This window comes from Bos taurus, chromosome 1, assembly GCF_002263795.3.
Source record: "Bos taurus isolate L1 Dominette 01449 registration number 42190680 breed Hereford chromosome 1, ARS-UCD2.0, whole genome shotgun sequence".
NCBI classification, from domain to species: Eukaryota; Metazoa; Chordata; class Mammalia; order Artiodactyla; family Bovidae; genus Bos; species Bos taurus.
In genome coordinates this window covers 10,011,231-10,036,000 of record NC_037328.1, presented here as the reverse complement: position 1 = coordinate 10,036,000, position 24,770 = coordinate 10,011,231, and the positions used below count along the sequence as shown (strand labels likewise).

General features: G+C 39.9%; 1 protein-coding gene across 1 annotated transcript in view; it reads right to left on the bottom strand.

Annotated features, from left to right (window-relative positions):
* Positions 1-24,770, bottom strand: part of CYYR1 (cysteine and tyrosine rich 1) — a 176,558-nt gene that overhangs the window by 10,147 nt on the left and 141,641 nt on the right. The window contains exons 6-7 of the transcript XR_009494501.1: positions 22,416-22,477; positions 21,271-21,478 (exon numbers count right to left, since the gene is read on the bottom strand). The gene's annotated coding sequence lies outside the window, so the exon portion shown is untranslated. The remainder of the gene's footprint in view (positions 1-21,270; positions 21,479-22,415; positions 22,478-24,770) is intronic.

The following is a 24,770-nucleotide window of genomic DNA, read 5'->3' as shown; positions in this document are numbered from 1 at the left end:
GGATTCTCTTGCAATCGAAGGACTAGGATTCAGGAATGCCTAGAATTAGGGTTAACAAGGCACTGAGGATTCTCTCGCTTTGTGATTTATGCACATATGTTTTATTTTTCCCCAGCCTCACCCCCACAGATGTGCTTCTCATTTTCCCATGACATGAAATAGGATTTGCATTTCCACAAATCAAGACTTTCTAGAAGGATATGGACTCATTCATCTCCAGGGCCAAAACTCCCATGGAAGGAATCAGTATTCCTCTATCTTGTGTGAGGTCCTCATTCCTAGGCTTATCCAGAAGGTTGAGGTCTTAGAGAAGATGGAATTAACCAGATTTAGATTGAGAGCTCCCCTCTCCATCACCATCTGTAGCCATGATAAAGGCTTTCATGGATTTGATGGCGGTGGGGTGGGGGTGGTGTTCTACAGGAAACATTCCACAGAGAGGACAGTTCGGTTCAGTTGCTCAGTCGTATCCGACTCTTTGCAACCCCATGAATCGCAGCATGCCAGGCCTCTCTGTTCATCACCAACTCCTGGAGTCCACTCAAATCCATGTCCGTCGAGTCAGTGATGCCATCCAGCCATCTCATCCTCTGTCGTCCCCTTCTCCTCCTGCCCCCAATGCCTCCCAGCATCAGAGTCTTTTCCAATGAGTCAACTCTTCGCATGAGGTGGCCAAAGTATTGAAGTTTCAGCTTTAGCATCAGTCTTTCCAATGAACACCCAGGACTGATCTCCTTTAGAATGGACTGGTTGGATCTCCTTGCAGTCCAAGGGACTCTGAAGAGTCTTCTCCAACACCACAGTTCAAAAGCATCAATTCTTTGGCGCTCAGCTTTCTTCACAGTCCAACTCTCACATCCATACATGACTACTGGAAAAACCTTAGCCTTGACTAGACGGACCTTTGTTGGCAAAGTAATGTCTCTGCTTTTTAATATGCTATCTAGGTTGGTCATAACTTTCCTTCCAAGGAGTAAGCGTCTTTTAATTTCATGGCTGCAATCACCATCTGCAGTGATTTTGGAGCCCCCCAAAAGAAAGTCTGACACTGTTTCCACTGTTTCCCTATCTATTTGCCATGAAGTGATGGGACCAGGTGCCATGATCTTCGTTTTCTGAATGTTGAGCTTTAAGCCAACTTTTTCACTTTCAACTTTCACTTTCATCAAGAGGCTTTTTAGTTCCTCTTCACTTTCTGCCATAAGGATGGTGTCATCTGCATATCTGAGGTTATTGATATTTCTCCCAGCAATCTTGATTCCAGCTTGTGCTTCCTCCAGCCCAGCATTTCTCATGACATACTCTGCATAGAAGTTAAATAAGCAGGATGACAATATACAGCCTTTTCCTATTTGGAACCAGTCTGTTGTCCCATGTCCAGTTCTAACTGTTGCTTCCTGACCTGCATATAGATTTCTCAAGATGCAGGTCAGGTGGTCTGGTATTCCCATCTCTTTCACAGTTTTCCACAGTTTATTGTGATCCACACAATCAAAGGCTTTGGCATAGTCAATAAAGCAGAAATAGATGTTTTTTCTGCAACTCTCTTGCTTCTTCGATGATCCAGCAGATGTTGGCAATTTGATCTCTGGTTCCTCTGCCTTTTCTAAAACCAGCTTGAACATCTGGAAGTTCATGGTTCATGTATTGCTGAAGCCTGGCTTGGAGAATTTTGAGCATTACTTCACTAGTGTGTGAGATGAGTGCAATTGTGCAGTAGTTTGAGCATTCTTTGGCATTGCCTTTCTTTAGGATTGGAATGAAAACTGACCTTTTCCAGTCCTGTGGGCACTGCTGAGTTTTCCAAATTTGCTGGCATATACTCATTTTCACTATATTGATTCTTCTGATCCATGAACACAGTATATTTCTCCATCTATTTGTGTCCTCTTTGATTCCTTTACCAGTATTTTATAGTTTTCTATATATAGGTATTTTGTTTCTTTCTTTTTTATGTTATTTTTAAACTTTACAATATTGTATTGGTTTTGCCAAATATCAAAATGAATCCTCCACAGGTATACATGTTTTCCCCATCCTGAAACCTCCTCCCTCCTCCCTCCCCATACCATCCCTCTGGGTCGTCCCATTGCACCAGCCCCAAGCATCCAGTATTGTGCATTGAACCTCGACTGGCGACTTGTTTCATACATGATATTATACATGTTTCAATGCCATTCTTCCAAATCATCCCACCCTCTCCCTCTCCCACAGAGTCCAAAAGACTGTTCTATACATCAGTGTCTCTTTTGCTGTCTCGTATACAGGGTTATTGTTACCATCTTTCTAAATCCCATATATATGCGTTAGTATACTGTATTGGCATTTTTCTTTCTGGCTTACTTCACTCTGTATAATAGGCTCCAGTTTCATCCACCTCATGGTAGATATATTCCTAAGTATTTTATTCTTTTCGTTGCAATGGTGAATGGAATTGTTTCCTTAATTTCTCTTTCTGTTTTCTCATTGTTAGTGTAAAGGAGTGCAAGGGATTTCTGTGTGTTGATTTTGTATCCTGCAACTTTATTATATTCATTGATTAGCTCTAGTAATTTTCTGGTGGAATCTTTAGGGTTTTCTATGTAGAGGATCATGTCATCTGCAAACAATGAGAGTTTTACTTCTTTTCCAATCTGGATTCCTTTTATTTTTCTGCTCTGATTGATGTGGCCAAAACTATGTCAAATAGTAGTGGTGAGAGTAGGCACCCTTGTCTTGTTCCTGACTTTAGGGGAAATGCTTTCAATTTTTTACCATTGAAGATAATGTTTGCTGAGGGTTTGTCATATATAGCTTTTATTATGTTGAGGTATGTTCCTTCTATTCCTGCTTTCTGGAGGGTTTTTATCATAAATGGATGTTGAATTTTGTCAAAGGCTTCCTCTGTATCTATTGAGATAATCATATGGTTTTTATATTTCAATTTGTTAATGTGGTGTATTACATTGATTGATTTGTGGGTATTGAAGAATCCTTGCATCCCTGGGATAAAGTCTACTTAGTCATGATGTATGATCTTTTTAATATGCTGTTGGATTCTGTTTGCTAGAATTTTGTTAAGGATTTTTGCATCTGTGCTCATCAGTGATATTGGCCTGTGGTTTTCTTTTTTTGTGGCATCTTTGTCAGGTTTTAGTATTAGGGTGATGGTGGCCTCAAAGAATGAGTTTGGAAGTTTACCTTCCTCTGCAATTTTCTGGAAGAGTTTGAGTAGAATAAGTGTTAGCTCTTCTCTAAATTTTTGGTAGAATTCAGCTGTGAAGCTGTTTGTTCCTGGGCTTTTGTTTGTTGGAAGTTTTCTGATTACAGTTTCAATTTCCGTGCTTGTGATGGGCCTGTTAAGATTTTCTATTTCTTCCTGGTTCAGTTTTGGAAAGTTGTACTTTTCTAAGAATGTATCCATTCCTTCCAAGGATCTCATTCAAATATGAAGGAGAAATCAAAAGCTTTACAGACAAGCAAAAGCTGAGAGAATTCAGCACCACCAAACCAGCTCTCCAACAAATGCTAAAGGATCTTCTCTAAATGGGAAACACAGAAAGGGTGTATAAACTCAAACCCAAAACAATAAAGTAAATGGCAATGGGATCATACTTATCAATAATTACCTTAAATATAAATGGGTTGAATGCCCCAATCAAAAGACAAAGAGTGGCTGAATGGATACAAAAACAAGATCCCTATATATGTTGTCTACCAGAGACCCACCTCGAAATAAGGGACACATACAGACTAAAAGTGAAGGGCTGGAAAAAGATATTCCATGCAAATAGAGACCAAAAGAAAGCAGGAGTAGCAATACTTATATCAGATAAAATAGACTTTAAAACAAAGGCTGTGAAAAGAGACAAAGATGGGCACTATGTAACGATCAAAGGATCAACCTAAGAAGAAGATATAACAATTATAAATATATACGCACCCAACATAGGAGCACTGCAATATGTGAGACAAATGCTAACAAGTATGAAAGGGGAAATTAACAATAACACAATAATAGTGGGATACTTTAATACCCCACTCACACCTATGGATAGATCAACTAAACAGAAAATTAACAAGGAAACACAAACTTTAAGTGATACAATAGACCAGTTAGACCTAATTGATATCTATAGGACATTTCACCCCAAAACAATGAATTTCACCTTTTTCTGAAGTGCACATGGAACCTTTTCCAGGATAGATCACATCCTGGGCCATAAATCTAGCCTTGGTAAATTCAAAAAAATAGAAATCATTCCAAGCATTTTTTCTGACCACAATGCAATAAGATTAGATGTCAATTACAGGAGAAAAACTATTAAAAATTCCAACATATGGAGGCTGAACAACAGGCTGCTTAGTAACCAACAAATCACAGAAGAAATAAAAAAAGAAATTAAAATTGCATAGAAACAAATGAAAATGAAAACACAACAACCCAAAACCTACGGGACACTGTAAAAGCAGTGCTAAGGGGAAGGTTCATACCAATACAGGCTTACCTCGAGAAACAAGAAAAAAGTCAAATAAATAACCTAACTCTACACCTAAAGCAACTAGAAAAGGAAGAAATGAAGAACCCCAGGGTTAGTAGAAGGAAATAAATCTTAAAAATTAGGGCAGAAATAAATGCAAAAGAAACAAAAGAGACCATAGCAAAAATCAACAAAGCCAAAAGCTTGTTCTTTGAGAAGATAAATAAAATTGACAAACCATTAGCCAGACTCATCAAGAAACAAAAGGAGAAAAATCAAATCAACAGGATCAGAAATGAAAATGGATAGATCACAACAGACAACACAGAAATAAAAGGATCATAAGAGACTACTATCAGCAACTATATGCAAATAAAATGGACAACTTGGAAAATATTCTTGAATCTTCTCTCTCAGTCATTTCACCTCTTTCATCAACACCAAACATCCAGATAGAATCGTGAGCAAATCTCACTAATTCTATTTACTTATCTCTTAAATCTTTCCTGCTGCCAATCCACAAATTTAATGCCCAGTTCCTGTACTCATAATCTCTTGTTAAGACTATGGTGATGATCTTCTAGCACTCTTCTTCACCTCCAGCCTCACAGTTCTAATCCATTCTGTACACTACCAATGCAACAATCTTTCCAGTCATCGCAAATGTTTAAAACCTCCCAGGAGCTCCGAATATGTCATACTGATGTTTTGCCCACTTTTCTATAGGGCAGAGTTGCCTCAGGGTGGAATTTTGACACTGTGAATAGTGATCCAGCGATGTGTTAGAAAATCAATTTAGTCGGTCAAAACCAGCATTTTAAACAAAATAAAATATTTTGTTTTTTATTTTGTTTACAGAGAGGACAGACAATTAAAAATTGTCCCAGGAGACTAACTAGTTTATACCTCTGCTTTCTCCCAAACCTCCACTATCTCCCCATTTCTCAGTCTCAACTTTGCTTTGTATTTCCCTGAAAAAAAAAAAAAAAATCCAAAAAAGAACTTGATATGTTCCCTTAGTAAATCTAATACATCTTTTCTTTGCCTTAATCTCCAGTGACCATGGTTGATCTGTTCTCCCTCCTTTTATCTAGAGCCAATTCCTCTATTTCATCATTAGTTTCCATTTTCCCTCTACTTCTCAATGACTTCTCTCTTCCTGCACTATCCCTTCTACTCACACAGTGTCATTTCTGTTAGCTTTCAAAGGAACCATGGGATCTTCCATTTAAACAACCCACCCTTGTCCTATATGCTCTTGCAGCTATGACTCTATCTTTCTGTTCTTCTTGGAGAGAACCCTTTAGAGGAGGGGCTTATTTATATTCATATTTCCAGTTATTCTCCTTTTATCCTCTCTGAAACCTCCTCTTATCAGGCTCTCTTCCCCCCTACTTCTCAAAATCTGCTCTTGTCATGGTCACCAATGACTCTAAAATGGTCAGCTTTAAAGGTAAACCTCAGCCTTTATTTTATTTTGACCAACAGTAAAATTTGCCACCGTTCATCATTTATTCCATCTTAAAACACTTTTTTATCATGTAAACAGGGGATAAATTCTATTTATTGAAATATAAGAACTCAATACATCCTACATAAAGTGCTAGAAAAATACACCCAGTGTTCCTTGGTCAAAATACAGATGATAAACTTTGAGATGCATTCTAACTCTTCTAATGTATGGACTGAAGGTTTTGCTTTTCACAGGTTTTCAACTGCAGCTAAATATTTAATAAAGCTGGACATGCACGAAGTTAATGTCCTTGCAGAGAGGAGTTAACCATGCTCTTCTCTGCTGTTGGTGAATATTCATTTATTTCTATAACATAAGCCATTACTCATGATCTATAAGTTCTCCTGCTGTAAAGAAGCATCATATTCTTAAAGGATTGGTGGTCCTTTATCTTAATTCACGAAGAATAAAACAGTTCTTTCCTAAAATACAAAATGTTCCCGTCTTAACTCTAATACAGGAGAATGATGGCCTGAAGCCCTATTGTGATAAGTTATATCACTATTACAGTTCCACCAACACAACACATCCTTATTGAAATGTACACCGTATGTCTTTTCGTGATTACATCTCACAGTGATTATATATAAATGCTGTTATTCTTTCTAGGCATCTCAAGCATACTGCATAATGTTAAACATTTTATCATTCATCTTCCTCTAAACTTCAAACCTCAGAGGGAATAGGCAATTAAATACTCTCCCAGACAACCAATTCGCCTCTCTTCTCCACATTTCCTCTCTATTCTTTACTCTCTGATCATGATCTTGCTTCCTGATTCACTGAAAAAAACCTACTCATCTTGCTGACTTTTCCAACTCAAGTAAAGACAGCTCTTTTTCTCTCAGATACATAATCCAAAATACCTACGTTAGGGAGACTCATGTTTCTCTTTAATAACTTGCGTTTAATCTGTCAGCATGAGAACGTCCCTGGTGGTCCAGTGGGACATGAGTTTGATCCCTGGTCAAGGAACTGAGATCTGCATGCTGTGGGGCAACCAAGCCCTCGCACGGCAATTACTGAGCTCACAAGTTTTAGAACCCATGTGCCACAATGAAGACCCAGCACAGCCAGAATTTTTTAAAATAAAAAGAAATAAAACAATCTGTCAGCAGATTCAGTTGACTCTATAGAATTTAGTAGTTTTTGTTTGTTTTTAACCACCATTACCACCCTACTGTAAGAAGTGTACAGTCACTCTTGATTGGTCAACTTCGAGTGGATAATTGATCTCCCAGTGCTCACCTTTGTTCCACTTCATTCATTTATCCTCAGAGCATCCTGAATGTTTATTGTCTGCTTTCCTTTCTAGGGTGTCACTGCCTTGAAAAGGGGGACTTTTTCTGTTGTTCACTGTTGTTTCCCCAGCAGCAAGTACAGTGCCTGATACACAGGAGGGACTCAAAACAATGTCAGCTGAAAGAATTCATTCATCTGGGAGCTCTTCCCAAACTAGGACCATCACTTATCAGCTTTTGTATTTCTTGTGCATCATGCACTATCAGACAAAGAGCAGGTGCTCAATTTCTTTGTTCAGTGTATCCCTGAGTTACTGGGAAGTAATACTAGGAAAGCACAAACTTCTCCCTCCAGCTCTTGTCACAGGCTGTCCGTTTGTTCCCATCATTGAAAGAGCACTGTAAAAAGTCAAAGGGGTAAATCTCTCCAGAATTAATAAAAGATCATTTGTTAGGATGAAGATCAGCAGATCACAGTGGGTTAAAAAAAAAAAAAAAAAAAGGCTGGTGGCAAGGATTTGGTGGAATAGGGAGTACAGAATGAAAGCCGCCTGGGAGACTGTCTGCAGGAAGACGAAGACCAGAACTGTCCATATAGGGGATTGTAACATCTCCTGATGCAGGAAAATGAAGGTCTGTGAGCTTTTGGGAGCTGAACAACTAATACCAGGGAACGCTAACATAGTAAGAAATAGAGTTGGTTTTCCCTTTTTCATCCATTAACTTTTATCTTCCTGTTTGCTCCTCTCTTACCCCTCCCTCCTTTCTTTTCTTCTATCCTTCCTTCATCTATCTGCATTGAACACTGGCTGTGTGCCAGGCATAGGAAGACATGAAGACATAGACAAGACCCTTGTCCCGATAGAAGTTATGGTACTGGATTGATGGGGTAGGTATAGAGAATCAAGTTAAGAAGCGCAAATAGAACAAGATGACAAAAGCTTTGATGTCCTGACTCAAAGATGTAGGTACAATTGTGGGGAAAGAGGACATTTTCCATCCAATTCTGAGATGAGATCTGTGTTTTAAAAGATGCATAAGAATCTTCTAGCTCATAAAAAGAATAAAGGAGTTCAAGAGAGATGACAGCCATGTGGATATGCTGAGGGCCTAGTATGGTATGTGCTGAAAACCACAGTTGTCCCACATGTCTAGGGAAGATGTGGCATTTGAGATGGTTAAGGAGATGAGGCTAAAAGTAGGCAGATTATAAAGTTCATAGAAACTAAACTTAGAAGTCTGAACTTATTCTGGGTGCTATGGAATGTAATTTTAGGATTATAAACAGGAAAATAAAATAATCAGAATTTTTAATGATAAATGAACATTAATGGTTTATTTAACTGAGGACATTTTATGTGCCAAGCATTGTTCAAGAGCTACTTACATAGTATTTCACTCAATTCTCTGCACAAGCCTCCAATAAAAGTATAATTAGCCTCATCTTAGAGTTGAGGGAATGGGAATTTAGAGAACTTTTTCATAGGATTGGAACAGCCAAGGTAGAGACTGAAGGAGGTATGGGATGGTGGTTAGAGCTAGATGGGAAGGACTTGGGAGAGGGGACTGACTCCATGGAAATGATGGAACTTTTTTTTTTTAATTAAAATACATTTTTAATTTGGAGGTAATAGCTTTACAACTTCCCTGGTAGCTTTACAATATTGTGTTGGCTTCTGCTGTGCAACAGTGTGAATAAGCTATTTTTTGGGCTCCAAAATCACTGCAGATGGTGATGCAGCTGTGAAATTAAGACGCTTACTCCTTGGAAGGAAAGTTATGACCAACCTAGACAGCATATTAAAAAGCAGAGACATTACTTTGTCAACAAAGGTCCATCTAGTCAAGGCTATGGTTTTTCCAGTAGTTATGTATGGATGTGACAGTTGGACTATAAAGAAAGCTGAGCACTGAAGAATTGATGTTTTTGAACTGTGGTGTTGGAGAAGACTCTTGAGAGTCCCTTGGACTGCAAGGAGATCCAACCAGTCCATTCTAAAGGAGATCAGTCCTGGGTGTTCATTGGAAGGACTGGTGCTGAAACTGAAACTCCAATACTTTGGCTGCCTGATGTGAAGAGCTGACTCATTTGAAAAGACCCTGATGCTGGGAAAGGTTGAAGGTGGGAGGAGAAGGGGATGACAGAGGATGAGATAGTTGGATGGCATCACCAACTCAATGGACATGGGTTTGGGTGGACTCTGGGAGTTGGTGATGGACAAGGAGGCCTGGAGTGCTGTGGTTCATGGGGTTGCAAAGAGTCAGACATGACTGAGCGACTGAACGGAACTGAATACATATATTCTCCTTCCTCTTGAGCCTGCTTTCCACCCATCCCATCCCACCCCTCTAGATCATCACAGAGCACCAATCTGAGCTCCCTGTGGTATACAGGAGCTTCCCACTACCTACCTACTTTACATATGATAGTGGAATGATCATTCTTAAAGAATTATTCTGAGAGACTTAAGAAGTAGACTTTTGACTTCTTTCAAATATGCGTGTGAGGAGAGATGCTATTTGTATATCCCCTTCTAGCCTTATTCAGATATGCAACCTACATGGATACTATTAACTCTTTTAAGTATAAAATATTTTTTCTCTTTTTATTCCCTCTTTGCCTCTTTCTACCTACTGAAGCACAGGAGCTTAGGGAACAGAAATTCTGATTTTAATTCACCACTGGTAAATGTTTTTCTTTCAGTGAGCCTGTGTGAACAGTCCCTGCCACCATGCTGACAGGGGAAGATTCTGAACTGAATTAGGGTGCCTGCTTAACACAGGGATGTATCCTGAATTCTCAACAATGTCAAACCGATTTTTCTATTTGCTGAAGTCTTGATCCTTCCCTCAGAAACAGACTGAATCCTTGATTCCAGTTTTAGTTCCTTTTGATTGAGAGATTAAACAGGGTCATATTTCAGGTGTTTCAATACAGGAAGCAGAAAACAGCTTCTTCCTTTCTTGACTAAAGTAGAGTCATGGGCACTTATAATCACAAAGAGGGACCACGGTGAACGTTCTCTTCGTCTCTGTATTCAAAATCCGTTGGAGTCCATTAATTTCAGAAGCATTTGATTGCAATGGGGGTGGGTGGGGGAGGGAGTGAAGAGGAGTCAAATGGATGTGGAAACGTCCTCAGATGGAGTTGTTTCTTATACCTCAGAGACTGAAGATGCTGGAGGATGTAGAATTCCAGGTTGGCTCTGCCCTTTGGTATTTTACAGTGGAGCTAACTTTTCCCGAGAGTCAGGAAGGCAGTCTGCACTTCCTTCACTTCTGAGTTTTAGTGACATCACTCTTAGACAGTATCAAATGGCCTGGAAAAAATGGAATTTTCTTGTTCCTCCAGGGGATTGCCGACCCTCCCTGGAACCTCTATTTATTTCCGTGAGAAGGACTTAGACCTGCAGGGCACCGCTGAATGTCTGAGGACTCAACAAAATCTTCATTGCTGGTTGTTGCAGATACTCAGTGGTGGTTAGAAAGCTGCGGTTGACTGAAACCTGCAGATCAGCCCATCAGTGAGTAGTGTTTGGAAGCCTTGACTCAGCTTGACGAACATGTAGCAAGCTGTGATGAGTGAAGTTGCTTGTTACCTGTGAACACTGAGATTTGCCTGCCCTCGTTTCCTCAAGAAGCCCAGGGAACTGAACTTGCTGGTTACTTACACACTTGCTCCACACTCGTTAATTATTAAGAAAAACAATGAAAAAATTTATCATATCCTCTATAAGTTACTTCCCTTATTACCTTATTTGCAGCTCATAACAATTTTGAGGAGAAGGTGATTACAATTGATAACTTTGAGAAGGGGAAAACACAGCTGAGAATGTGTTAGTGATGTAACCAGAGTTACAGAGCCAGTGCAAGGCCAGGAGGCAACTTGGTTTCCTGTCTTCCATGGCGTTGCTCTGCCTGTAGTTAGTCCTGCCCTGCTGTTATTAATAGGAACCTTTCAGAGTTTTAGCCCCCAGTGAAGTCAGTAGACTCTTGGAGTTAGACCAAAGAGATTCAAGACAAAGAGAGCTTGGAGACTGCTGGAGAATGGGTATCTTAGCATTGGTCAGACTTGAGGTCAAATACAATAAAAGAAGCACTAAGTAGCTTGGCCATCCCAGGGCATCTTGTGCCTCAAGGAATTAAAATCCCATCAGTTCCAACCAGACTGGATGAAGTTCACTTTTAGATCTCCTGGTTTATGATAGGAAGGTTGTAGTGAATTTTATTTTTAGTTAAGGTATGGAAGCCTAGATACTCATTTTTACGGATTTTACACAAAAGTCTGTAAAGGAAGAAAGAAAATAGTAATTGAAACAATAGTCATACGTTTTGAACAGTTTTCTTTCTAGAATTCAAGCATATACTTTTTCACAGGTCAATCTTTTAAAGGAAACATGATGTTTTCAAAAAAAAAAAGAAGCAATCTTTTAAAATATGGTCATTAAAATAATGTATTGCTTAAGCAGATAAGGACTTCCCCTGGTGGCTCAGATGGTAAAGCGTCTGCCTACAGTGCGGGAGACCCGAGTTGGATTCCTGGGTCAGGAAGACTCCCTGGAGAAGGAAATGGCAACACACTCCAGTACTCTTGCCTGGAAAATCCCATGGAGGGAGGAGCCTGGTAAGCTACAGTCCATGGGGTCGCAGAGAGTCGGACACGACTGAGCGACTTCACTTTCTTTAAGCATATAGTGGTGCCTCCACACAATGAGTCACTATAGAGTTTTTAAACTTAATGGTGCTGAAAATATCTAATGAAAACAGAAACATATACATATCATTGTGTTTAAAGAGCAGTATATACAGCAGTATGAAGAGGGTGTGTGTGTGTGTGTGGTAGGGAGAAAGAAAGAGGAGAGAGAGTGAAGGACTGGGAGGATAGATACAGAACCTTAGCAGTCACTACCTCTGATTCAGGGATGTGCTAACTGGGTTATCTGGGAAGCAGACACTGACAAAGTTGGGAGTGCAGAAGGACTATTAGGATTTAACAAATGGTGTTAGGAATACTTTATATCCACATGCAAAAGAATGAAGTTAGACCCCTATCTCATACCATACACTAAAAGGTTAAACTCAAAACGATCAAAGACCTGAATATAAGACTTAAAACTATGAAACTCTTAGAATACAAAAGAGGAAAAGCTTGATAACGTCAGATTTGACAATGATTTCCTGGATAGAACACCAAAAGCACAGCCAACAAAAATGAAAATAGATTAATTGGATTGTATCAAAATTAAAAACATGTGTGCATCAAAGGACACAGTCAACAGAGCGAAAAGATAACCGATGAAGTGGGAGGAAATATTTCCCAACTCTATATTTGAAAAGAGGTTTATATCTAGAATATATAAACAACTACAACTCAACCACAAAACCCCCCAAATAATCCAACTAAAAAAAAATGGACAAAGGACTTAAATAGACACTTCTCCAAAGAAGATGTACAAATGGCCAATAAGCATGTGAAAAGGTACTCAACATCACTAATCATTAAGGAAGTGCAAATCAAAATCACAGCATGATACTATCTTGAATCCATTAGGATGGCTGCTATCAAAAAATAAAATTAAAAGATAACAAATGTTGATGAGGATGTGGAGGAAGTACAATCTTTAACATTTGCCATGGGGAATGCAAAACAATATGGTATTTCCTCAGAAACCTAAAAATATCTTTACCACGTGACCTAGCTATTCCATTTCTGGGTATATGTCCAAAAGAATTGAAAGCAATGTCTCAAAGATGTATTTACACACCCATATCCATAGCAGTGTTATTTATTTATTTTTAAAATTATATTATTTTTAAAATATTTATTTAGTAGTGGTTCATGGAATCTTTAGGTGCAGCATGTGAAATCTAGTTCCCTGATCAGGTATCAAACCCCTGCCCCCTGTATTGGAAGGCGGAGTGTTAGCCACTGGGCCACTGGGGGAAGTCCCTTATAGCAATCTTATTTATAATAGGCAAAAGGTGGAAGCAACCCGAGTTGGATGAACAAATGGAGGGATGAACAAAATACAGGTAATACATACAATGTAATAGTATTCAGCCTTAAGAAAGCATTGAAATTCTGACACATTCTTGAACCTTGAGGACGTTATACTCTGTATTTGTCAAAAAGACAAATATCGTGTGATTCTGTTTACATGAAGTCATCTACAGCATGGGTCTCCAGTTTCCAGAATCTAATGCCTAATGATTTGAGGTGGAGCTGATGTAATCATAACAGAAATAAAATGCATAAAAATGTAACATGCATGAATCATCCCGAAACCATTGCGTCCCCCTACCCCAGTCCATAGAAAAATTGTCTTCCACGAAACCAATCCCTGGCACCAAAAAGTTGGGGACACTGTTGTAAAGTTGTCAAATTCATAGAAACACAAAGCAGAAGGGTGCTTGCCAGGGTCAGGGGAGGGTCGGATGGGAAGCTGTTAAAGGGGTACAGAATTTCAGTCTCAACAATGTGAGTGATACTGAACTGTATACTTTAAAAGGGCTAATAAGGTAAATTTTATGTTATGTGTATTATTTGACCTCGATCAAAATAAAAAATGAATTATTGGGGTTAACACTGGTGGGGAAAAAAAAAGGAGGAAGGAATATTAAGCAAGGGAACTGTCAGATTGTGTTGTAGATGGTCCATCCCAGGTCAGCAGGAGTTCAGGAGCAAAGACAGCCCATTAGAAGAGGGTGCTTTGGGCAGAAATGGCTAATCCATGGCTAGTCCTTAAAATCATATTATTTTTTATTTTATTTTTTTTAAATTTTATTTTATTTTTTTAAAATTTTATTTTATTTTTAAACTTTACATAATTGTATTAGTTTTGCCAAATATCAAAATGAATCCATCACAGGTATTATTTTTTAAATATTTATTTAGTTGTGGCTCATGGGGTTTGCAGTTACAGCATGTGAAATCTAGTTCCCTGATCAGGTATCAAATCCATGCCCCCTGTATTGGAAGGCAGAGTGTCAACCATTCCCTTGACTTTGATTGCCATAAATTTGGCCACCATGGCCTTACTTGGTTCCTGTTTGGGGGCTGCCCTGAGATAAGCAGGACTTCTTTTGGGAACCTGAGATGGATGCCTACCGAAGGAGATAACATTTGGAGGTGGTCAGCCAGGCACATTCCTGGAGTCTGGGCAATGATTCCTTCTTCGAACAGGCATCTGAGTGACACATCTCCATGACTGCCACGTGGGACTCCTTTGCATTTATATGTATTCCACATTTCTAACAATAAATAAAAGTGACTGGGATTCCCTGGTGGCTCAGTGATAAAGAATCTGCCTGCCAATGCAAGAGACATGGGTTTGAGCCCTGATCTGGGAAGATTCCACATGCCACAGAACAACTAAGCCCATGTACCATGACTATTGAGCCGAAACTGCTGAGCCCACACGTTGCAACTCCTGAAACTCAAGTGCCCTAGAGCCCGTGCTGTTAACGAGAGAAGCTTTTGCAACGCAAAGCCCGGGCACTGCAACTAGAGAGCGGCTTCTGCTCACTGCAAATAGAGAAAAGCCCACGCAGTAATGAAGATCCAGTGTAGCCAAAAATAAAAGTTATTTTTTAAAGTGACTTCTTAATCAGAAAAGAAATATAAGTTATTAGGAGGGCTTCCCTCATGGTTCAGATGGTAAAGAATCTGCCTGCGATGCAGGGGACCTGGGTTCGATCCCTGAGTCGGGAAGGTCCCCTGGAGAAGGGAATGGCACCTAATTTTACCTGTGGAGCAATTAGGTCCATATTAAATATCCATTTCAGATTGTCACATTCAGATCTCTACCAAGTAAACACATCCCATTATAATAAATTGAGGAGTTATGGATCCTCCTGTGAACTGAAAGAAAATAATTGTTCTGCCACATCAGTTTATATGTGTAAACTTGATATGGGTATGTGAAATGGGCATCGACTTTAGATACTGCCTACTTTAATTGTGTCCTACATTTCTACCAGAGTATAAAAGACATTCCAGCGGGTCAATGGAATGATATCAACCACCACAATGGAAAAACTTTACAAAGCTTTGTTTTATTTCTCTGGAAACAATGGAGTCCTCCTGGCAGGCTTAAGGCAGAGGTAGAGACTTTCAAAGCAGGCCTAGGTACCTGCAGGAAGACTGTCAGGTATCATCATCCAATAATGTTGGTAAAAAAGTGTTCAGATCCTCACATGAAAGGAAGCTTCTAAGAACAAGATTCAAGTGAAATCCTCAGAGTGACAGCTCTTTTAACTTTAAATTATTTATGGGTTATCTACCTGCATTTGGGGTAGGTTGGTGTCAAGAGGGCTTCATTCACAAAAGAATAAAATTTTCTAATTTCAATGAGGGGAAGATGAACTAAAGGAGCAAGAAAATTATAGAGCAAATTATAGATCCAAAGGCTGAGAGAAATGCAGGACTTTGGGTTTTTCCACATGCCAAGAATAAGGGCACTGACGTGCTGAGAATTCATCCATGAAAAATTACTTGAGTTAAAATTACTTTCGCCTACAAACTCACAAAATGGAGGATCAGTATACTGCCAGCAGATAGAAAACACTGACTAATCACATATCTCAGACTAAAGCTGTTTCTGCTATACATTTTTGAGATCTGGCTTTATGTCTAATTAAGCAACTGAAATGATTTATAGACTTTATAACATTTATAACATTCACTTTAGATGTGCGATGTGAAGGCAATTCTGTCTTGCTAGACTTTACCTGTTTGAATAGGAATGTTAAGTCATCAGCGGTGAAACTCAGTTAAATCTCTAAAGATTCACTTGGGTTTGGATAAAGCTAAACAGATTGCATTACTAACACTGGGCAAGATTTTCAAGTTCTGCTAACCTTGTATTCAAAATCACTCCTCCGTAATCACTGGGACATCCTTGTTATTCCTCTTCATGTCAGCCAGGATCTGGCCTTGTAGCGCACGCCAAATGTCTTCAGTCCACTCCCACCCCAGACCCTCTCTCCCTGCTCTGAACCCAGAAACATCAGAGGCGAACTGGATGGTACTATTGGGACATGTCAAGCCCCTCGCTCTTACTGTTGGAGAGCTCTGTGTGAAAAGGTGACCAGGGCTGAGATATCCTAAAGGCACCTCTCTGGATGCTGGGCTAATTAATAATAGACTGTGGTGAGACAAGGATGGACTCGTGAGACCAGTGAGGATGCTGTTGCCTAATTCAGGCAAGAAAGATGATAGTTTATAGATGGATGCAGGGAAGGTGATAAAAAACGCTGAATTTCCAAATAAATTTGAAAAGTAGAGCAAACTGGATTTGCTGGCAGACTGAATAGGGTATGTGTGTGTGAACCAAAGAGAGAAGGCAAGGACCAAGGATGACTCCTAGCTGGAAGGACAAAGGGGCCATTGGTTGAGATGGGGAAAACTGTGGAAGGAGCAGCACGTTTGGAGGAAAGCTTAGCAATCAGTTTAGGACATGTTGAGTCTGAGGTGTCTGTTCAGTTCAGTTGAGTCTGAGGTTGAATTCACTTGAGTCTGAGGTGTCATGGTAAATAGATAGATGGCTTTATCAGTCTTGAGTTTAGAAGCAAGGTCTTACTGGGAGATAGCAATTTTGTAGATGTTAGTGTTGGATGGTCTTTAAATTTATTAAATGAGATGCGATCACCAAGGGATGAGTGTGGAGAGACAGGAGAGGGGGACCAAAGATGGGTCTGGAGACTCTAACACTAAGGAGAAATCAACAAAGGAGACAGAGAAGGAGTTGCCAGCACGACAGGGAGAAAAAAGATAAAAGAAGAGATGGTTTCCTGAAAACAAAATGAAGGAAGTGTTTCCAGTGGGAGAGAAGGCTCAACAGTGTCAGCTTCTGCTGATAAATCAAGTGCAATGAGGACTGAGACTTTACCACTGGCTTAAGTAACATGGAGGTAATTATTGTCTTTGGCCAGTCCAGATTTCCTAGGATAGTGGGGAAACAAGCTGATCATACTGAGTTTAATGAGAATGGGAATGGAAAGATATGCATTGGAAATAATTAGTATAGGTGTCTCTCAATAGTGCTTTGTATCAAAAGGCATCAAAAAGATCCCATTCTAAAAAATGTTTTGCTATAAAGATAAATAGAAAAATAGGGCAGTAACTGGAGATAGAGTCAAGAGAATTTTTTTTTTTTTAGCAAGAGGTAGAATAGAGTGTTTTAGGGAGATAAGAATGCTCTAGCAGAGGAAAAAAATCAAAGGTTCAAGAGAGAGAGAGAGAAAGAAGAAGAAATTGCTGGAGAAAAGTCTTTGAGGAGGCAAGGGTGGAGGAAGCTATTGATCATATTGAAAGGTTGTCCTTAGATACGTGTGTTGACCATTGAGTCATAGCAGTGATTTTCAAAACTTCCCATTAGAATCACTTAGAGGAGTTTTTACACCTTCTGCCGTCCATCTCTTATCCCCTAAAATTTAAAAACAGTTTCTGGGGGAGGACTTTTAAGCAAAATGTTTCCCAGATGGCTCTTAAGCTTTAGCATGTGCCAAAGTCACTCCAAGGACTTGGTAGAATACAGATTGCTAGGCTCCGCCTCCAGAGTTTCTGATTCAGTAGGTCTGAGTCCATCTGAGAATTTACAGTTCTAATATCCCAGGTGATACTGATGCTACTGCATTGGGGACCACTCTCTCAGGATCACTGATCATAGTAACAGGAGAAAATTATAGTGTGTGGGGGCCAATGAAGGTAGGTGGGTCAACTTGAGGAAGTTCTCATCTGATGATCTGAATACTCTTAGTGAAGTGAAAATAAAGCTTATTATTTGAGAGTGTGATGAAAGGTTGGAACGATGTCATCAAAGATTCCGGATAGAGGAAAGAAAGTGTTAGGTGCTTTAGTCATGTCCGACTCTTTGTGACCGCATGGACTGTAGCCCTCTGTCCATGGAATTCTCCAGGCAAGAATACCAGAGTAGGTTGCCATTTCCTTCTCCAGGGGATCTTCCCAACCCAGGGATCGAACCCCCATTTCCTGTATTGCTGGCAGCTTCTTTACCATCTGAATGACCAGGGAAGTCCAGGATAGAGGAGAAGGTATCTTATGGTCATTTAGTAAGTGACGGAGTAGGTGTTCCAAGGGAATGTAGCATAATTCGGGGGCAGGAACAGAGACCACTTGAAATCGGAAGCCATGAATTTAAAATGAGACCAACCAGCATGTCCTCCCCCCGCCCTGCATTTTACTCTTGCCCCATTTAGTTGCAGAGATCAAGTGTAGAGAAGGTAGAGAGATGAGCTTGACTAGGGTTCAAGTTTTGCAAAAGATGGGTTACAAAGTGATAGAGGAGCAGGAGATTGAGAGTGTTCACAGCGGAGGGTTTACAATGATTGACACGGTGTTTAAGTTTGGGTCAAAGGGGAAAGGAAGACCTGAGAAATGTGAGTGGAAAGGGGGCGGAGTTAAAGGAATGAAGTTTTTTTTTTTTTTTATTGGAGCAGCAGGATAGTTGTTTGTTAGAGAATAGAATTTTTGAAATTGAGGTTAAGGAGGAGTTGCATTTATTCATTTTGACAGGACCTGTGTTATGACCAGGGGAGTCTGTGATTGAGCAATTGTTCAGATGAAGATTATGGCGGAGAGGCATTTCATGAGCGAAGAGTTGGGCTACTGGGAACATCATTAATATGAATAAAGATATCACTGGGACCAGGACTTCCCTGCTGGTCTAGTGGCTAAGACTACACACTCCTAAGGCTTGGGGGCCTGGGTTTGATCCCTGGTCAGGGGACTAGATCCTATATGCCGAAACTAAAGATCCCACATGCTGTAACTAAGACCAACTCAGACAAATGAGTAAATATTTAAAAAAAGAGAAATGGAGAGGGAAAGGCAGTGAGCTGGATGCTAAGGTTTTTGAGATACAAAAGGAATGCAAAGCTAGGTCTTTAGGAAGAATAGACTGGCATAGAAGTGAAAACCCAGGAAGACTTTTCCTAAGCTCCCTGCTCAGGGTATGAGGTGGGGGGAGAAAGTCACCACCTCTTGAGGGGATTTGAGGGGCAGCTTGCCCTTGGGGAGATCCAGTTATCTGTTGGACTAGAAAAGGCAGTCCTGGAGAAGGAAATGGCAACTCACTCCAGTGTTCTTGTCTGGAAAATCCCAGGGGTGGAGGAACCTGGTCAGCTACAGTCCATGGGGTGGCAAAGAGTCGGACACGACTGAGCGACTTCTCTTTCTTTCTTTCCCTTTCTTTAGGAAGGGCGGTAAAGCCCTAGAGGAGAGTTGAAGTGATTGGATGTTTTGACGATGTCTAGCTCAAGTCCCAGAAGGCACAGCAGAAGAGTTTCAGGACAGAGTCAGGGACTGGAACAGAGCCAGGGATATGACAAGATGGGGGTGGTTAGAGGCAATGAAGGTCACTTAGGAGTTAGAGCTTCTTGAGTTGACCCATATAATTAGCCCATAATTCAGGGCTCCTGAATCATGTATGAAGGCTAGGGAGGGGTGGTCTCACTCTGGAGCTCTGGAGACATGAGGCTGTCTCTCCTCCCCTGAGGATGGAGTCTTGAGTGCACAGTGAGGAGATGTTTGACCCAGAGCATACAGTCAAAATCATTCTAATTAAAGGAAATGATTTTGTGAATACTGCCCAACTCAGGGGGGAAAAAAATCTCTAATGATTACAGGGAGAATTAATATAACATTTTGGAAAGAGCTCAGTCCTTATTTCTGTTATATAAAACACAAGGGATAAAATAAGAATATGAGAAATTGCCCCCATCCATCACTCTTTCAGTTGGGTGATTTGGTTAATTTGTCCAGCTTTATCTAGCTTTCCCAAATTTTATTTTGATGTATCTTATCAAAATTGCCCACATAATTGCTTCAACTTTGTACCACATTTTATGAAAGTGGTCTTTAAGATTTCTTGGCAGAATCTTCATCTGCAGGCAAACTCAGTTATTTTGTTTTGGTATTTCTTTAACCCTTAATTTCTCTGTATTTGGTGGTGTCAAATTCAATCTAACTAGTATTTATTGAGTTTTGGTGTGCATGTGCATGGTTATATCCTCTGGGAAATTCAGAAGAACTCTCAGATGCTGGGTGGCTTTCAGTTCAGTTCAGTTGCTCAGTCGTGTCCAACTCTTTGTGACCCCATGGACTGCAGCACACCAGGCTTCCCTGTCCATCACCAACTCCTGGAGTTGGCTGGGTGGCTTAAATGAAACTAAATATTGCTTTACATTTCTCAGCAGTTTTTCCTGCTGAACATTTGCAGATATCAAAAGTGCATCCTGAACTCAAATTTATTTTACCATGACCAATAAGAAAATTAAAATTTATAGTTTAAGAAAAGGCCTGTGTATGTAGAAACTCCCAGCAACATGAAATTGTTTATAGGGCAGAAACTATTTTACAGTTATAACTAGAAAATCTGACTGTATGAAAGGGTTTCTCCTCTAGTTCCTACCACCGATCTCTGTTCTTGCAGTGGTACCCAACATTTTTGGCACCAGGGCCGGTTTCATGGAAGATAATTTTTCCATGGGCCTGGGTATGGTTTGGGGATGATTCAAGAGCATTACATTTATTATGCACTCTATTTCTATTACTAATTACATCAGCTCAACCTCAGATCATCAGGCATTAGATTGTGGAGGTTGGGGACCCCTGGTTTATTGCACGTACATGCATGCATAGTTGCTTCAGTCATGTCCAACTCTTTGCAACGCAATGGACAGTAGCTCGCCAGGCTCCTCTCTCCATGAGATTCTCCAGGCAAGAGTACTGAAGTGGTTTGCCATCCCCTCCTCCAGGAGATCTTCCTGACCAGGGGTCGAACCCACATCTCTTATGTCTCTTATATTGGCAGACAGTTCTTTACTACTGGCGCCCCCCTGAGCAACTCTTGGCAAATATTTCTACTATGTGTTGGCTACATTGCCATTACCTTCCATTCCCTCTCCCACTTACTTCATTCAGGAGTCACTGCTAGTATTCATGGAGATCACTAATACCGGCTGAGTTGTCAAGGTCTTAGCCCCATCTTCATCTCCATGTGATCAGCGTTTAGTCCTTACCTTGTTCTCTCACCTCTTTTGACTCAGTTGATCATTTTTTCCATCTTGATACATTTTCTTCTGCTGTTTTCCTGAATCCCACATTCTCCAGGTTTCCTGATTCTCCTTTGGCCATTCCTTGTCAGACTCCTCCTCTTTCAGGTCCATAAAATGTTGAGGATTCAGTCTTTGGCCCTCCTGTTTCCAATTGACACTCCTTTCTTAGTTGCTCTCATGCAATCCTGTGGTTTTAAAAATTGTCAATAGGATGGTGGTTCCTGAATCTTTATTTCTAGCTGTGAGTTCTCCCTGAACTCCAGACTCAAGTGTGGATCTATTTGACATCTCCATTTAGATGTCTAGTGGACATCTCAAACTTACCAATGCCCTTGAGGCTGGACCCTGATGTCTTCCTCTTTCCAGTTTTGCCCATTTCAGTGACAGATACCACCATTTACTCGGTTACTCAACACCAACTGTCACATTTCTTTTCCTTATACCCAGAACACTCTAGTAAATCCTTTGGCTCTACTTCCAAAATATGTCAAAAATTCAGCCATGCTTCATCATTATCAACCTTGTCCAAGCTTTCACCTGGACAGCCACCAAAAAGCCTTACAACTCATCTCCTACTCTTGTTCGCCTAGAGCCTAATTTGCATACAGAAAACAAAGCAAGCCAATCAGATTGTGCCCTTTCTTATTCCAGAACCCTCCAGAACACTCCAGAACACTCACATAACAGTGACTCTAAAATGCAAAGACAAAGGTCTACATTTCTTAGTCATTTTCTCTCACGTTCCCCCTTTCCATGAAAGCTGGCCACACTGGTCTCCTTGCTGTAACTCATCTCCTTGCTTTAATATACTAAATATGTTTCTATCACATTTTTGCCTTTGCTGTTTCCTTTGACTAAACAGCTTTCTCCCAAGATATACACAGCCTTGCTTTTATTTTATTCAGGTCTCTGTACAAATGTCATCTATTCAGAAAGGACTTTCTGGACCGTCTTATTTGAATAGCAGTACCCTCCCACAAATCGCCCCCCACCCACCACCCCAGCACACCACATTCTCCCTGTCTTTCTACTACACTCATTGTTCTTCTTGAACTCTGTACTACTTGATGTTATGTTATATATTTATTTATTTTTGTTTCTTCCAATGGCATGTAAACTTACCAGAGTCAGGGATCTTATTTTATTCCTCTGCTGTGTCTGAGGCATTTAGAACACTTTGAAACCTGGAAAAATTAAATTACTGCTGGTAAGGTAAGCCAAAGTAGCAACTCCCTCCAGGAAGACTTTTGATAATGGTAGACATTTGACAGATGGCCTGGAGTTATCTTGTTCTAACAGTTGTTACTGTCTAAGTAACAATTTCTGATAAGGAAACAGAAAGAACATTTTGTATTTTTATGTTTTAAACCAAGTGGTAGAGAGACAGGCCCATAATAAGTGCTCAACAAATTTTTGTTGAATAAATGAATTAAGAAATGAAAGAATGAATACAAATATATCTGTGTGTGTGTGATATATGAATTACATACAGATCACATCTCAAATTACTAGATCTTCAGATAATTTATTTTGCAGTAACTATGCCTCTTTGGTTAAAAATATTATTTAATGAAGCAAAATAATTTCACTTTGCTTTAAGTAGTAAATGATTATGACATTCTTTCTCTATGTCTTCACTAGGTTTAAAGCAAAAAACTTTCTATCAGTCTAAGAAAAATGAGTGTATTTTAATTAACCAGTCCAGTAAAGAATCTGTCTGAAATGCAGAAGACTCACAGGAGACAGGGGTTCAATCCCTGGGTCAGGAAGATTCCCTGGAGGAGGAAATGGCAACCACTCCAGTATTCTTGCCTGGAAAATTTTGTGGACAGAGAAGCCTGGCAGACTACAGTCCATGGGGTCACAAAGAGTTCCACACAACTGGGCATACATGCATGTACATGTATGAACTCTTACAAATATACTTAAATTGTAGATGTAGAACCATTTAAGACAGAATTATCTGTGTTTTCCAAACCTTTACACATCAACTCCTCATGACAGAAATTTTGGGAAAAACTGCATATCCACAATAAAAACATAATAAGACAATTTATTGAATTTTGGAGTGAATTTTGTTTTTTTTTATTCTTGCATTTTTAACATACAAAGCAATTTAGTTCAGTTCAGTTGCTCAGTCGTGTCGACTCTTTGTGACCCCATGAACCACAGCACTCCAGGCCTCCCTGTTTACTCCTGGAGTTTACCCAAACTCATGTCCTTTGAGTCAATGATTCCATCCAACCATCTCATTCTCTGTCGTCCCTTCTCCTCCTGCCTTCAGTCTTTCCCAACATCAGGGTCTTTTCAAATGAGTCAGCTCTTCACATCAGGTGGCCAAAATATTGGAACTTCAGCTTCAGCATCAGTCCTTTCAATGACTGATCTCCTTTAGGATGGACTGGTTGGATCTCCTTGCAGTCCAAGGGACTCTCAACAGTCTTCTCCAACACCACAGTTCAAAAGCATCAATTCTTTAGCACTCAGCTTTCTTTATAGTCCAACTCTCACATCCATACATGACAACTGGAAAAACCACAGCCTTGACTAGACAGACCTTTGTTGACAAAGTAGTGTCTCCTTTTTAATATGCTGTCTAGGTTGGTCATAACTTTCCTTCCAAGGAGGAAGCCCCTTTTAATTTCATGGCTGCAATCACCGTCTGCAGTGATTTTGGAGCCCCCCAAAATAAAGTCAGCCACTGTTTCCCCATCTATTTTCCATGAACAAAGCAATTAGAGCTTTACTTTCTTGGACATGAAATTTTGTCCTCCCTTTCCTGTGGTAGCTGTGTTAGACTCTTCTTTCTCTGTTTTGCATTTCACACGGTAAATAGCAAGAACTGAGCGTAGACAGAGCCGGAGCTTGGAAAGCTTCTGAGTTGAGTTTCAGGAAATGTGGTTTCTAGTCTCTAGCTGTGTGATCTTGGGCACAGCACAAACCTCTCCATGTCTCCAAAAAAGAGGGTATTCTTTTTGACCTTTATGATAGTTTTTCACTTTATAAGTCTTTGGTTTATAAAGTTGATATCAATTTATTAGTGTGAGATTTCCTCCCATTGAAATAATATACTCTTCAACACTGAACTCCACTGATGAGACCAAAGTAACAAGTTTTAAAATCACTTGGAATCCTACATTTTTGCCACTCTGTATTCATATCCTTGTATTTAAAAAGTCAGTTCTTCATTAAGAACTCACTTGAATTATGTAAGGTATAAGCAACATTCAGTAGGAGCTGGTTAAGTTCTTGTATGAGGAAGAATGTGACAAGAGTTATCTATTTGCTGAGTTTAATATGCTGGGTTTAATATAGTTGGGGAAAATGCAGGACAAAATCAAGGTTCACCTTATACTGCACTATTGTATTCAGAGACAGAGGGTGATTTCTCTTCTCTAATATGCATTTTACATGTCAGATTTCCCCTGAGGATGCTCACAATGTGAAAACACAGGATACTGACTTCAGATAGCTGAG